General features: G+C 30.5%; 1 long non-coding RNA gene across 10 annotated transcripts; it reads left to right on the top strand.

Annotated features, from left to right (window-relative positions):
• Nucleotides 1–6,302: 6,302 nt before the first annotated feature.
• Nucleotides 6,303–12,425, top strand: LOC129323182 (uncharacterized). 10 transcript variants are annotated; one of them, XR_008596376.1, is made up of 5 exons: nucleotides 6,304–6,773; nucleotides 9,133–11,146; nucleotides 11,224–11,251; nucleotides 11,405–11,459; nucleotides 12,139–12,425. It is a non-coding gene; the product is annotated as an uncharacterized LOC129323182 (long non-coding RNA). The 10 variants fall into 10 exon arrangements; XR_008596372.1 differs by having other exon boundaries at nucleotides 6,305–6,773; nucleotides 9,133–9,303; nucleotides 9,685–9,725; nucleotides 10,487–11,459; XR_008596374.1 differs by having other exon boundaries at nucleotides 6,303–6,773; nucleotides 9,133–9,303; nucleotides 9,685–11,459.
• Nucleotides 12,426–14,128: the final 1,703 nt, after the last annotated feature.

The raw sequence follows: 14,128 nt of genomic DNA, 5'->3' as shown, positions 1-14,128 counted from the left end.
ATTGCTTTCATGTTTTTGTTTTCAAAAATTGTTTTATAAAGCAAATTTAAAAATTGTTTTTGAGAACAAATGACAAAAAACTTGTTTGGTAATAGTAATCCAAAAACAGTTTTAGAATTAAAAAAATAAAAAAACTTGCTCGGCAAAATTAATATTAAAAATAATTTGTAAAAACAAAAATATAATAAAACTCGTTTGATAAAAATTGTTTTGGCTGATATTTTGCTTGGCAAAATTAGTCTATATGTTGCTGCCAGTAAAGTACAATTTTTTTTTTGGAATTTCCCTACAATTTATAAAATGAGTAATATTTATAAGAACATAAAAACTTATATAACTAAACTTATTTGTTTCATTTTCTAATTAAATCAAGACAGACATGTAATTATTTAATATTATTATCACATGAAAATTTATTTATTTTAATTTATTTAGACAAAAATATGTTAAGTATATAAAGTTATGTATATAAATTTGCTTATATATATACGCACGCGTGCGCATATGTAATAAAAGATTAACAAAAGAAGAAATATCTTTTAGAAAATAAGAAATGAGATATTTATATTATAATAAAATGAGATATTCTAATGAATACTAAAAGAATATATAATTATTACAATAAATGAGATAGAGATATAGTTAGGCAAAATAAGATAAAATTAAATGAAAATTATAAATCAATCATTTTGTATAAATAGAAGAGAGCCTTGACATAAGCCTGAACATAGGGAGATTGAGTCGAAAGAAATCAAAGAGCAGAGCAGCATGAGGTTGAGAAAACAAAAATGTTTGAATTAGTGATTACCAAAACTATCCTCCTAACCGTGTGGGAACAAAAATAGAATTTTTTTTTCATGCTTTTACTTAGTAAAAAAAAATAGGAATAGAAACAGCTAAAAGTTGTTTTAATTTTCTTGTATTTAAAAACAAAAAATTAAAAATTGTTTTCAAAACAAAAATTAAAAAACATTAGCCAAACAAGTTTTTTTTATTTTAAAAATATTAAAATAAAAACCCTATTTTTAAGAATAGAAAACAAACAGGCTCTTAGATTCTGTGACTATATGTTGAGTATCTATATCATTTAAATAATTAAACTTTAGATTAATAATCATGAACTTATAATTTACATGATATTAATGAATAAGTGAGTTTGTATAAATTATTGATTTAAATTTTAACGATTTAAATAGTACACACATTCAATGCATGTACTAAGTACAAACATTGAATCCAATTCTCCACCCGACTCCCCTAAAAGAAATCATTTTGTTATATTTGATATGCATTATTGAGTTAATATATGTTGCTATAATTATGAGTAGAGTCGGGAATAAGGATCAGGCTTGGAGGGTCAGGCTTGAAAGCTCTATTTAAATAAAAGTTTGGGCTTTAAAAATAAATTCTTTTAAAAGTAATGGGGCTTAAAAGCCTGGCTCTAATAAGCCCTATAAAAAAAGACTCGGGTTCGGGCAAACTTTCAAACTCTGTTATATTATTATTATTATTTTCTTTAGTGAAGCATGAGTTTGAAGCTAAGGACTTGCTTACCTAAAGCCCTGATCCTACACATATTATATTATTATTAATTTAATTTATTCTAAAATTAATTTAATATAATTTAATAAATATCAGTGTATAGCATAAAATTTTTGATATTTTTTATTTTTCTATAATTATTATGTTTGTGTATTTATAAAAAAAATCTATTTTTAACTAAGATTTAAATTTTATTACTAAATTTATAAATGTATGTTGTTTAATTTTTAAAAAGATTATGAGGATTTTGATTTTTTTTAAGTTTAGAATATTTTAATTAATTTTTAGTGTTTGATTTCATTTAAATTTTTTAAAATTTTTTTATAACAGGGCTTGCTGGCCCAGACTTAAGCCCTTTAAAAAAGGACTAGGCCTTAAAAAATGGGCAAAAAATAAAAAATCGAGTTTAAGGGCCAAACCCACTCATTTTCCAACTCTAATTATGAATTAAGGGTTATTTTTTACTCTTAACTATATATGAAAGATGGCCGGAGACCTTATATGCAACTTAGAATTAATTGTGTCCTTTAACTTTAGAAATTCAATCTCTCATCACTCTATCGTTACTTTTCTCATTTGTTCATCTTAGTAAGTACCACAATTCATTCTTTAAATATTTTTCACTCTCTCTTCCCCCTATCTTTCACCCTCCCTCTCCTGCTCTCCTCTCTTTTCCTCGTGTCTCAACCTGATTGGATTAATACCTACTTGTAACCTTCATTGTTGACTCTCACTCTTTTCTCTCACATGCCCCCTGAGGAGCTTCGAATAGACTCAAAGTCAATTAATTAGAAAAGAAAAGAGGATCTATGTTGGATAAAATAGTGGATTGAAAAGGATGCTCCATGCTCAAACTAGAGACACAAGGTTAGATGAGAGTCAAGAAAAAAGGTCTTTATTTGGAGGTGATGCGTGCATGAAGGGTGGTCAAACTTCATCCTCTCTCTCTTGCTCGAGATGTTTCACTTTGACCACCATCTCCCTTGCTTGATTAAACTAGGGTAGATGAACTGAAAGGGAAGAATGGTGGCAACAAAGAAAGTATCTCAGAGGAGAGTGATAAATTGGAGGGGGAGCATCGTATGAAGGGCCTTTGCACTTGTTCAAACATAAAGCAAGATAGGTCACTTTGTTTTCGTGATCTAGGAATAGAGCAAATGTGAGACTTATTCAGAATATCGCTTTCGTGCAATTTCAAAGTAAGAATGGAGGGGAGAGAACATGTTCAAAACACCATGTTCATTGAAAGGCTTGATTGCTACTCAGAACACCATGCTCAAATGAAGTGGTAGTGGATGTCAATGATTCATTAAGAATCAGCATCATCCGCAAGACAACGTTGTTGGAAAGCTTTATTAGTTCTTGGTGCGTATGGTCTCTTCGATGAATCAACATCATCCCTTACCTTGTCCAAAGGCATGCATTCTTTGGAGCTTCTTTGGTGGAATACATTGCAAATTTGGATGGGGGAGAGGAGACAAAGGGAGAGGAGAGAGGCAGAGTGGGTAGAGGTGAGGAGAGAGTGTGTTTGAAGGTGATGAAAAAACATTTTAAAGTGATGCTTGCATAATCAAATCCATGACTTACAATGAAGTAAAGCCAATATGCTCTCAATAACAACCCAGGAGTTCAATAATGTGGCTCTGGCATGAGATAAAGGAGAGAGGATGAGATGAAGAAGAGAGAGATTTTTACATTATAAAAAATTAATAAGATCTACTATATAATAAAAAAATTTAAATGCAAGGCCTATGTAAAAGAAAAAGTAGATAATTTAATGTTAGAGGCATAGTGGGCAAATTTTTTAAAATGTAAAAATAAAATTAATTCATAATTAAATTTAAAATTTTCAACAAATTTTTTGTCATTAAAAAATAAAATTAACCTTTAACTTTATAATTATTGATGTTTAGTGATTGGGAAGAGTGTTATTTTAGTTGGAAAAGGATGGATGTAGGAGATAGATTTTTGGCTTGAAATTTCAATGAAATTGACCCCCCGCTTGATCACCTGCAAGTGCGGTCTTGTCTAGTCACGTGTTTTACGTCCCCTGCACGACACCGCAGACACATCTGGCGGTCCTCCCAAGCAACAGTTTTTTTGTTGGATATTTCATATTTATTTACACATTAAAAACCATGCTCCCATGTGGACCGCAACAACAACACTAGCAGATTTTTTTTAAAGAGTTCTTATTGTTATTTGGTCCAGTGAAATTGATACCCCACAAACACTCCAATAAAAAAAAAAAAATACTCGGCAAGTACTGAAATAGGGATAAACGATGCGTCCGCATTTCGTGAACGCTCATCATCTCAAGGGCTCACCTGAGGCCTTGACTTCATCATCATGTAATCTCTGCCATCTACTTTAAATTTATTTTCTTAATTTTTCAATATTGTCTTTTGGGCTGGCAAGAGATGAATATCAATTACTCATTTCAGTAAAGTTGGACTGTTTAAATTTAAAATTTTTTATTTTTTTAATTTATATTTATCAAAATAAAAATTATAATTTTTTAATAAATTATTTATAATTAATTTGGCCGGTGCATATTTAATTTAGACTCTTTTTAATATTAAAATTTTTTATACTTTTATAAATTAACTATCTAAATATACTCTGTATAATATAAATATAACTTGAACAATCCAATTTAATATTAAATTATTTAGTAATATTTATAAATTAACTATCTAAATGTACTCTAAATAATATAGATTTAATATTAAGGTTTTCATTTTTTATAAATTTTTTTAATAATATAATATTAAAAATATTAAATGATAAATTTAAAATGAACAGTAGAAATCAACTGAGGATAAAAGTAAAAGCTCAGATGAACTCTTAAACCCTGTTTAGTAGGTGGTATTAAAAGGGTGGGATTGAAATTAAGATAACATACTTTTACAATGTTTGGTACAAAAGATTGCTCATTACTTGAGATTGTTGAAACCCACATTGATAGGATTGGGCAAACTCATAAGGGAGGGGGTATTAAAAATTTAATCTCAAGATTAAAACTTTTCAAACCAAATTGCCCTCCTTTATCGTCAAACCACCACCATCGAAAAGTTGCTTCTCTCACATGTCTCCAATCAACTTCTCCTCCCTTTCCAGTCACCATCTCTCTTGTCTCTCTGCCCTCACCCCCACCCTATCCCTCGCCATCCTCTCATTCAGTCGAGTCTAACATGGCCTTTCCTAGCATCATCGCCGTTCTCCGTCACTAATAGGTTCATCTTCCTCCCTTCTCCCTCTGTCTACCTCCCGTCATTCTCCCTTTGCCTCCCTTTCATCTTTCACTATCAACGTCGTTCTCCCTTCGTCTTCCATCATTGACGCCGTTCTCGCCTTGCCATTCTCACCATTCCAGTCTACTTACCTTCTTGCCTTCAAATTTGCATAAACAAGGTTGTTGTGTTTGCTTTCGAATAGTTGAGATTCATCATGGACGAGAATTGTTGCTGCATTTGCTCCTAATTTCATGTCATTGAATAGGGTGATCAACAGCAGGGGGACTTTAGATCATTGGTGACAAAGAGATAGGTTTTGGAATTTTTTTTATTAATTATAAGAAATATTATAATTTTTTCATAATTTACATTTAATTATAAAATTAAATAGAAGAAAGTATTTCCTACAATTATTAATTTATACCAAACATAATTTTAAAACTCCAATCTCAATTTCAATCTCAATCTTAATTCAATTTTAGCGCCAATTTCAATACCTTCAAATTCAGGCCTTCATATCAAACAGGATCTTAAAGTGATGAGCACGCCTTGCTCATTAGAACGCACTCGCACGAATGAAGAGAAGAATGACAAATTGCATTCACACTGGAGGAGGTTTCTAGACAGAGATGTCGATAGGAGAAAGGAAAAACCGACTTGAACAGACAAAACTTGTCAACGTGCCTTTCCAATCAACCATTTAAATGCATTAGTTATTAAAATAAAATAGAAAAAAGTCACTGTATTTTACTCTAAAAATGTTTTAAATTTTTATTGTTAATATTGTGGATATTTTTTTCATCTCAAATGTTTATTCCCGTTGGTTTGTGCAATTGTGCTTACTTATAGAATTTCATTACACTTCTTTCATGCACAATTATTTTTTTGAAAAGTTATTATTATTAAAAATATCAATCCACATATTATCTTAGATGCCAATTACTTTTTATTAAATTATCAAATCAATTTTTAAATATTTAATTTTTTTTATGGTGTTTGTGGTCTATTTGATTCGAGAATGAAGGGAAGAGGATGTTAGTTCTAAAATATAAATTTTTTTTTGCTATCATATCAATGAGTTATTTATATTTTTATGCAAATAAATTGTAATTGTTTATATAATTCTACTTTTATGTTAAATTTAATTTTTAAAATTTTAATTTCTAACCTAATCTTATATCTTATAAAGCCCGTGTATTTCTTTCCCGTGCACTGTTCATATACAGTATTTTCCCTCAAATGGCCCTGCCTAATGGGAAGTGGGGTCTCTCCACTTCCTTTTTCTCCATTTCTCTCCACTTCCCCCATCCTCACCATTCATTAATTTTATCATTTAAAAAAATTATTTAATAAAAAAATTTGAATGGTGGGGATGGGGGAAGTGGAGGAAAAGGGAGGGGAAAAAGTGGAGAGACCCCTGATCCTGCCTAATGAGTGTATTCTACAGTGTTATGTACTGAATGGCCTTCTGGTGCGGGTCCCGCAGATTGTTTGTAATTTAAATTTTGGCTTTGGAAAATTGTCATCTTCTTCTCTCTCGCCTTCCAAATCATTCCATCCATCGCATTCACTGCCCTCTCATCCTCAACGCCACTGTCGGCGAAGACTCTCCCCCATCATCGTTGTGCCCCCTTTCTGTCTTCACTCCTTGTCCAATCGAGCTTCTCTTCGACTTCGTCTCCCTCACGGCACCGTGTCTTCTTTGTCTTCCCTTCCTCTGCTGTCACCACGTTCTCTTTGTATCCCTTTCATCTGCCATCACCAATTCCAAACCCCACTGCTTCTCTCTCCAGACGCAATCTCTCTCTCTGCTCGAGGTCAAAGAAGATGCAGTGAAGCAATATATGAAAGCGTGAGAGAGAGATTTAGCAAAAAATCACGAATATGAGAGCGTGAGAGACAGAGATTTAGCACAACAGAAGCCTGAGCTGAGACTGAGTCTGGCGCCCAAGTTCATTCAGCGAGTTGCACGGGGAAGCCCTTGCACTGATTGTGGTAAGTCTAATCGATCATCCATGTATTTTTCTGAAGGTTCTGGGATATTCTGTGTTACCCTAATTGTTCTGAACTAATTGCTATATTATTCATGTTTCTTCCTTCTTCGTGCTTGTCAACCAATTTCTGTTGAGTGAGGGTGCTTCTGTTGACTCCAGATCTAATATGATAAGGAATCCAAGTTTTTGTGAATGGTAGAAATTTTATTTTGATTATCACTTTCAGGTCTGAACGTTGGATTATTTCTCTATGACATTGACTTTTTTATGTAGATTTTCAGACTACTATATTATTGAAGTAGGTGTTTGTTTTATTTCCATATAGAAAGTTGGACTAATGGTTTTATTTTTGGTCATACATTTTATAGAAGACCCATATGGTGAAGTTTCTGTTCGCATCCTGGGAGGTTCTAATGGAGCAGTAGCTAGATTGCGTTTCACGTATAGATAGAATTCTCAAGGAGCAAGAAACAGAGAGAACAGGAAAAAAAAGGGAAAAATAAGAATGTAGGAATGACAACTGATATTAAGTAAGAACTAACTTTCAAGATGATAATTATACGATTGGATTGAAAACTTTATATTTTTTCTTGGGGTTTGTTCTACTCTTTTTCATGGAGCCTTTTGACCTATAGATCAATTGATCATACTATTGGACGTTATACCATTATCCCTTTATCTGGAAATGATGTGTCTTAGAAAATCTCTGAAGGATTTGCTTAGTTCATGGTTGAAGGTTAAACATATGATTGGATTCAGAACTTTATATTAATTCATGGTTAAATATATCCTTTTTTTCCTGGGGTTCATTCCACTCTTTCATCAAGTTCCTTATTCTGGTGACATTGGCAAGGCTAATAAAAAGAATGGCATGGATTAATGAAATGGGAAGGGATGTTGAAGATTTTTTTTTTTTTAGGCAATTTTATCTTATAGCATGAACTTTGTGTTTTTGTTTCTTTATCATGTTAGAGGTGGTGCCCTGTTTCGTCCATGGTAAGTCTATTCTATTGTGTTTCTCTTTCCTTGATTTTGCATCTATTAGACTCAAGCAGAAGGTTACCATAATCATATTGCTATTTTTATTTTTTCTTTGGGGCTGGGGGTGAATTAAGTAGACAGTATCATTAAGTACATGATTTATTAGCCGCCATTGCCTTTTATATAACCTTCATTCAGTTTAGCTATCATTTTGTCATATCTTAATAGTTGCCCTGCCCATAACTTTGCATAGGAATAATTCTTGTACTTGTAGAATGTTATTTGACTTGATTGCTTTTTAGGATTAAACTCCATTTATCCATTTGACTGTCTACCATTTACAAACCGCTTCTATTAGTCATTGACAGTGAAAGCAGTGAGGCTTTCAAGGCAAGAATTACCTCTTTATTTTAGCATGCATAATGAACTTTAGGACTATGACATATACTGGTGTAGAAATGCTAGCTTTATGCATAAATTAGGTGGGATGTAGGGGACATGGTGGTTTTACGCACTTAAACTATCCATGTACTAATTAAAGCATTGCGCATGAAGAGGTGAGACATGATTTTAAACACATAATTTATATATTCATTAGAAAGCTTGATGTCGAATACATGATGGCACTGGTTTAACCCCTGTAAAAAGTTATAAAATTACTTGTGTTGATATTTAATTAATTTATAAAGCATGGAAAAAGTGAGACAAAATAAAGCATAAGTAGTAAAATGAATTACCTCTTGTGCCAGCATATAATTTAAAGAGTTATAAAGCATGCTTGTCACTGTTCACTATACTTCATGATTAATATTAGTTTATTGATGATTGTTGATTGATTTATGGTTTGGAGAGTGAACGAGCTTACTGTTATGCTAATTTCTCTTCATTCTCATTCCAAGCTATGTTTTTAGTCAATTGGAAACCTCTTTTAATTGAAAATCCTACTTCTGAATCTCTTTCCTTCTAACTTTTGGACATCATCGTTGATCACATTTGAGGGGTTGCAAGGAATCTGGTTACTAGATTAATTTAGAAAATTAGGATGGGAGTATAATCTAAATAAATAAACTGTTAAAGCTATTAGCCATGCATTTCCATTGATAGCCATTGTTAGAAAATCTTTTTGGCTTATGGGAAATCATTTTGAAGCTCTGGAATAAAAACTAAATATCAGTGAATGATGAATGACTTATTCATTATCTCTAATGTTTTTAAGGTTATCTTCTTTGATGGCTAGTATGAACATACGCCATGTAATTTGGTGCTGATTGAATTTTATCTATATCTTTCCTATAGCTTATTTTCATCAATCGTTGTCTATTTTCTTCTTGGATTTTAATTTTTGATAATTTTTGGGTGGGGGAATTTGGCAAATCCAGGCTAGGATGGGGATGGTAGAAGAGTTAGAGACTTCCTTGTAAATATTACGAGGATTTGAGACTGATATATCTGTTGAAGTACAAGAAATCAATTTTGCTCATTATTCCTCCTAAAGTAGCAAAACAACTTTGATGCTGTCACTATGATGCATGATGACCAGTGTGGACAAGGTGTGAATTAAGTGTTTAGAATCTGTAGTAATATCCATTTGCTGCTAAACTGAATTATTTTTTTAGCGATCTGCCGCATCAATGGGAAAAGACTTACCATTTGATTTCCATATTTCAAGAGAAAAAGATATTAGTTTCCTTTGATGGTATACTATAATTCATCCCTATAGCATGCTATAATTCAACCTATGAGGAGAACTACGAATTAGGTAAGAGATAAGAATTTATTGTTATCTTTCTGTATCATATCTTCTTGACCCTGCTTGTAACATGATCCATATAGCAGCAGCATTCTTAGTCTGTGTTATGATTGAGAAGCTACCCAATACTATATTTTATTAGTATCTCTTATTGTTGCTGTGAGGAAATTTTTGGATGCAGTTATAGATGAGGATGAAAAGACTGGGAAGGAATGCATCAAGGTGCTAATGTGATTTTGTTATTTGCACATATTTTTAGGCTTTCATCTTTTTTAATGATAAGTCAGTCAGCTTTAGTTCTAGAAAATATCTATATAAGAGGCCTGTGCAATGCTGATGTGAAAGAAGGTTTAAATGGCATTTGCAGTTGACAACTGGGGTAATTTTCAAAAATTTAAAGTAAACATGATATAATTTAATGAGAAATCCCCAATGCTGTTGTGAACTTTACCTTATAATCTTCATGTTGGGGAAAAAGATCATAGATTCATGTATAAATTTAAACAAACATTTATTTACTATTAAAGGTGTTTCCAGGTTGAAGTAAAGTTTCTCTAATAGAACATATGTTGTTGCTTCTTTTGTAAAATGCTTTATGTGACTTGCCACTGAAGGAAGGCCTTTATAACTAAGAAAAGTAATCATTGGATTTTACACAAAATCTATGTAATACTACAGTATGGATTATGGGCAGCAGAAGAGTTCAGCATGTAAGAACTCGGGTTCATTTTTTCAAAGCACTTTGCAAATTCTCTTTAAATACGCTTTTTAAAATCTGGAGTTAGTAACTTATGATTCAATTTTCTTCTCTTTTTCCCCATTTCTATCTACAATTTTGTGGCTATTTAATGGTCTTTTTTGTCAATAGCTTTTAGCAAAAGGGAAAGCCAAATTTATGAAAGTTTTTCAATCAGTTTCTTTTCTTTTTTCCCCCTCTATATTTATCAGCTATAGCATTTTATGAAACTGATGATGCTCCTCAGGTTGAGTGTGGCTTATGGTAGGTTGCTTCTCCTGGAGTCCTTGAAGCCAAATTATTTAACAGGTAAATTTTTTTCAGATGTTCTAATTCTTTTTTTTCTCCAACAGATATTTTATTTTTATGATGTCTGTTTGAAGGAAGTAGGGTACTTTGCAATATAAATTTCAAGCATTAATATTTCATATGTTGTTGCTTCTTTTGTAAAATGCTTATGTGAATTGCCGCTGAAGGAAGACCTTTATAACTAAGAAAAGTAATCATTCGATTTTACACAAAATCTATGTAATACCACAGCATGGATTATGGGCAGCGGAAGAGCTCAACATTTAAGAACTCAGGTTCATTTTTTCAAAGTACTCTGCAAATTCTTTTTAAATGCTCTTTTTTAAATTTGGAGTTAGTAATTTATGATTCAATTTTCTTCTCTTTTTCCCTATTTCTATCTAAAATTTTGTGGCTATTTAATGGTCTTTTTTGTCAATAAGCTTTTAGTAGAAGGGAAAGCCAAATTTATGAAAGTTTTTCAATCAGTTTCTTTTCTTTTTCCCCCTCTATGTTTATCAGCTATAGCATTTTATGAAATTGACGATGCACCTCAGGTTGAGTGTGGCTTATGGTAGGTTGCTTTTCTTGGAGTCCTTGAAGCTAAATTATTTAGTAGGTAAATTTTTTTCAAATGTTTTGTTTCTTTTTTTTTTCCTTCAACAGATATCTTATTTTTATGATGTCAATTTGTAGGAAGTAAGGTACTTCGCAATAAACTAAGGTAATCTTGATGAATAAATTTTAGATATTCCAAGAATATTTCATTAATGACACAAACTTGAAATTTTTATGTACATTGATCGAATTAAAGCCACTTCATAATCCATTATATGAAAGTTTTATTGTCAATTTTTCTGGTCATATGAATTTGCAGGAGACCTTTTTAAGCTATCGGTGTTGGATTTGTATTTAGGAAGAACTTTTTCATGGTGAGTTATTGGAATATGCACGTATTTGTTTTTTTTTTTTTTCCTTTACTCCGGTATTGGTTTCATCTCATCCACTTTACTCTGTCATAAATTGATGACATATAAATTTTAGTTAGAGAACTCAAAATGTGGCTTGATCCAACATAACAAGCTTTGTGTCATTTTAAATGTCTTTGTTCCATCCAACTTTATAAGCTCTGGCATTTCCTTCATATTATGTTGCTGCTGCTTCTGATAATGGACTAACTATAGATTCTATTATCTATGGTTTAAGTTTGCATGAGGCAAAATTGGGAAGTAATAAATGTTTATTTTGCATATTATTAGTTGAAATGTTATTATTTTGATGCAGTCTCTTTTTCGTTTAGAACATGATGGAAATAAAGAATAAGAGTATGTGATATTCTTTTTTTTTTAATTTAAAAGTGTTGGTGCTACATATCAAACGATGATTGGAGTATGCTTCTACCTTTTTTGGAGACTAATGTTTGATTAGTGAGGTTATTTAAGTTTGACTTATAACAAAGTGTACATTCCAATGAAATTGTTTTCCTCATGTTGATTAATGGATGTATTTTACTTCATAAATGTTAGTCTCTCTTTTTCTTGCATTATTTGTTCTTTCTGTCTGAATAACTGAATTTAATGCTGGCTATATTATTTTTTTATATTTTGTCAGAATGGATCTTCTCTTTGTCCTTTTGTTAGGATGTACATGAATTCTTGAACTTTTTCTTAAATGATCTGATGGACATTTTGGAAGGCTTCAAAAGAGATCAACAGACCTCATCACCTTCTGATCCTGGGTCAATGAATCATGACTTATCACTTATGTAACATACATATATTAATATTTTGCTCAGTAGGGATTGGAAAAGTGAGTGAAGTGCAAAACAGATATATTTTGGTGTTCTCCTTGTGGATTGGATGTTTCAAAATCTATTATTTTCAGGCATTGTTTTAGAATTCCAATTTCATTAGTTCTTTATTTTGAGAGATTGTTTTTGAATTGGGCTATTCTGGTGTTAGAAATTGCTGTTGATTTGTTGAAGCCTATACGAAGATGCCTTAATTAACAACTAATGGGATCCCGTGCATGCTCAACCATATAAGAATAAATCCTAATTAATTAAAATTATTAACTCAATGAATTGCATATTTTCACTGAAGAAGGATGCAACAGAAGGCTGGAAATGTTCGACCAAAAAAAAAAACAAAGAAACAAGGCTGAAAATGTATTGAGATAAAAAAAAAAATAAAGAAGGCTGAAAATGTATTGAGATAAAAGGTATCGGATCAGGGATGTCTTTATTTTTTCTCCTCCCTTTCCCTCTACTTCTCCCATCCTCACCATTCAAATTTTTTTATTAAATAATTTTTTTAAATGATAAAATTAATGAATAGTGAAGATGGGAGAAATGGAAGGAAATAAAGAGAAAAGAAATGTAGAGTCCTCTGATCCAAAGGTATCAAACAAAATTCAATTATGCATGGGGCAGATGAGTGAAGTATTTTAGATATTAACAATTAAAATATTTTTTTTTGAAATATTCAAAGTTATGAAACATGTTAAAATAATTTTTATTAAAATTTTTCTTTCTTCATATTTACAGGTTTTAATGTAATTTGAATTTAAATATTTTATTTAATTGGTTTGAAAAATTGTATTCGCTTCATTAAAAAATATGAAGTATTTTTAATTTAATTTTACTTTTTAATAAAGTAGTTACTTACTTTTTAACTAATCTTATTTTTTTATATTTATTCCTATTAAGTTATTATTAAGAAATGTATTTTTATTTTTAGAAAAAAAATAATGATTACACTTCAAAAAATTAAAAATGTCTTACATTTTTGAATATTCAAGTCTTCAAAAAATATTTTATATTTTTAAATGGAGGGAGTAATTTATTTGATTGATATAATTTCAAGGTAAATTTAGATGTATAATGACTATAAAAAGCAATAATTTTACAATATATTTTTTTTGTTTCTAATTGTTTCTTCTTAAAAATATTGAATTTTAGATTGCAATTTAAATATTCTATGTTTAATTATAAAAAAGGAAGAATTATAATTAAATCTCATACAAGAAAATTGATTATTATAATGTTCATTGACAATTAAACTAACAGATATTAATGAACCTTATAATAATTAATTTTTTTATGTGGGATTTCAATGTAACTTTTCTTATAAAAAACTTGAATTTTCATGATGAATTAAAAATGTTAAATTTTAAAAAGATAAAATAAAATGAGAGGATAAGGGAGCAAATTTTACAAAATTTAAAATGCATGAAATATTTAATTTAATATTTGTGTAAAAACTCATCGAGGATCCATTTAAGATCAAAATAAATGATTTTTAGCTAGTTAAATTCAAAAATTTGGTCCTTTAATGTGGTTTGGTCCTAAGTAAAATAACTTGTGCTTTCATCACATGGTAAAATATGAAGTTTAAAGACAGTTAATTAATTTATTGATCTTAGGATGTGATTGGATTAAAAGTACCATATATTTTTTAATGACAGAAAGAATTCACATAAAAAATTATTGATTAATATTTTTAATTCTACCCTAGCTTAATTTTAATTTAGTATTTCTATATGGCCCCTTAAATAATGTGTTACTTTATCTAACTGAACGAGGAAAGTCAGAGAATTTTTT

This window comes from Prosopis cineraria, unplaced genomic scaffold, assembly GCF_029017545.1.
Source record: "Prosopis cineraria cultivar Desert tree isolate PC_DT_omini unplaced genomic scaffold, ASM2901754v1 PC10, whole genome shotgun sequence".
Taxonomy (NCBI): domain Eukaryota; kingdom Viridiplantae; phylum Streptophyta; class Magnoliopsida; order Fabales; family Fabaceae; genus Prosopis; species Prosopis cineraria.
The sequence above is the reverse complement of the archived record's forward strand: the minus strand, read 5'-3'. Positions and strand labels throughout refer to the sequence as shown.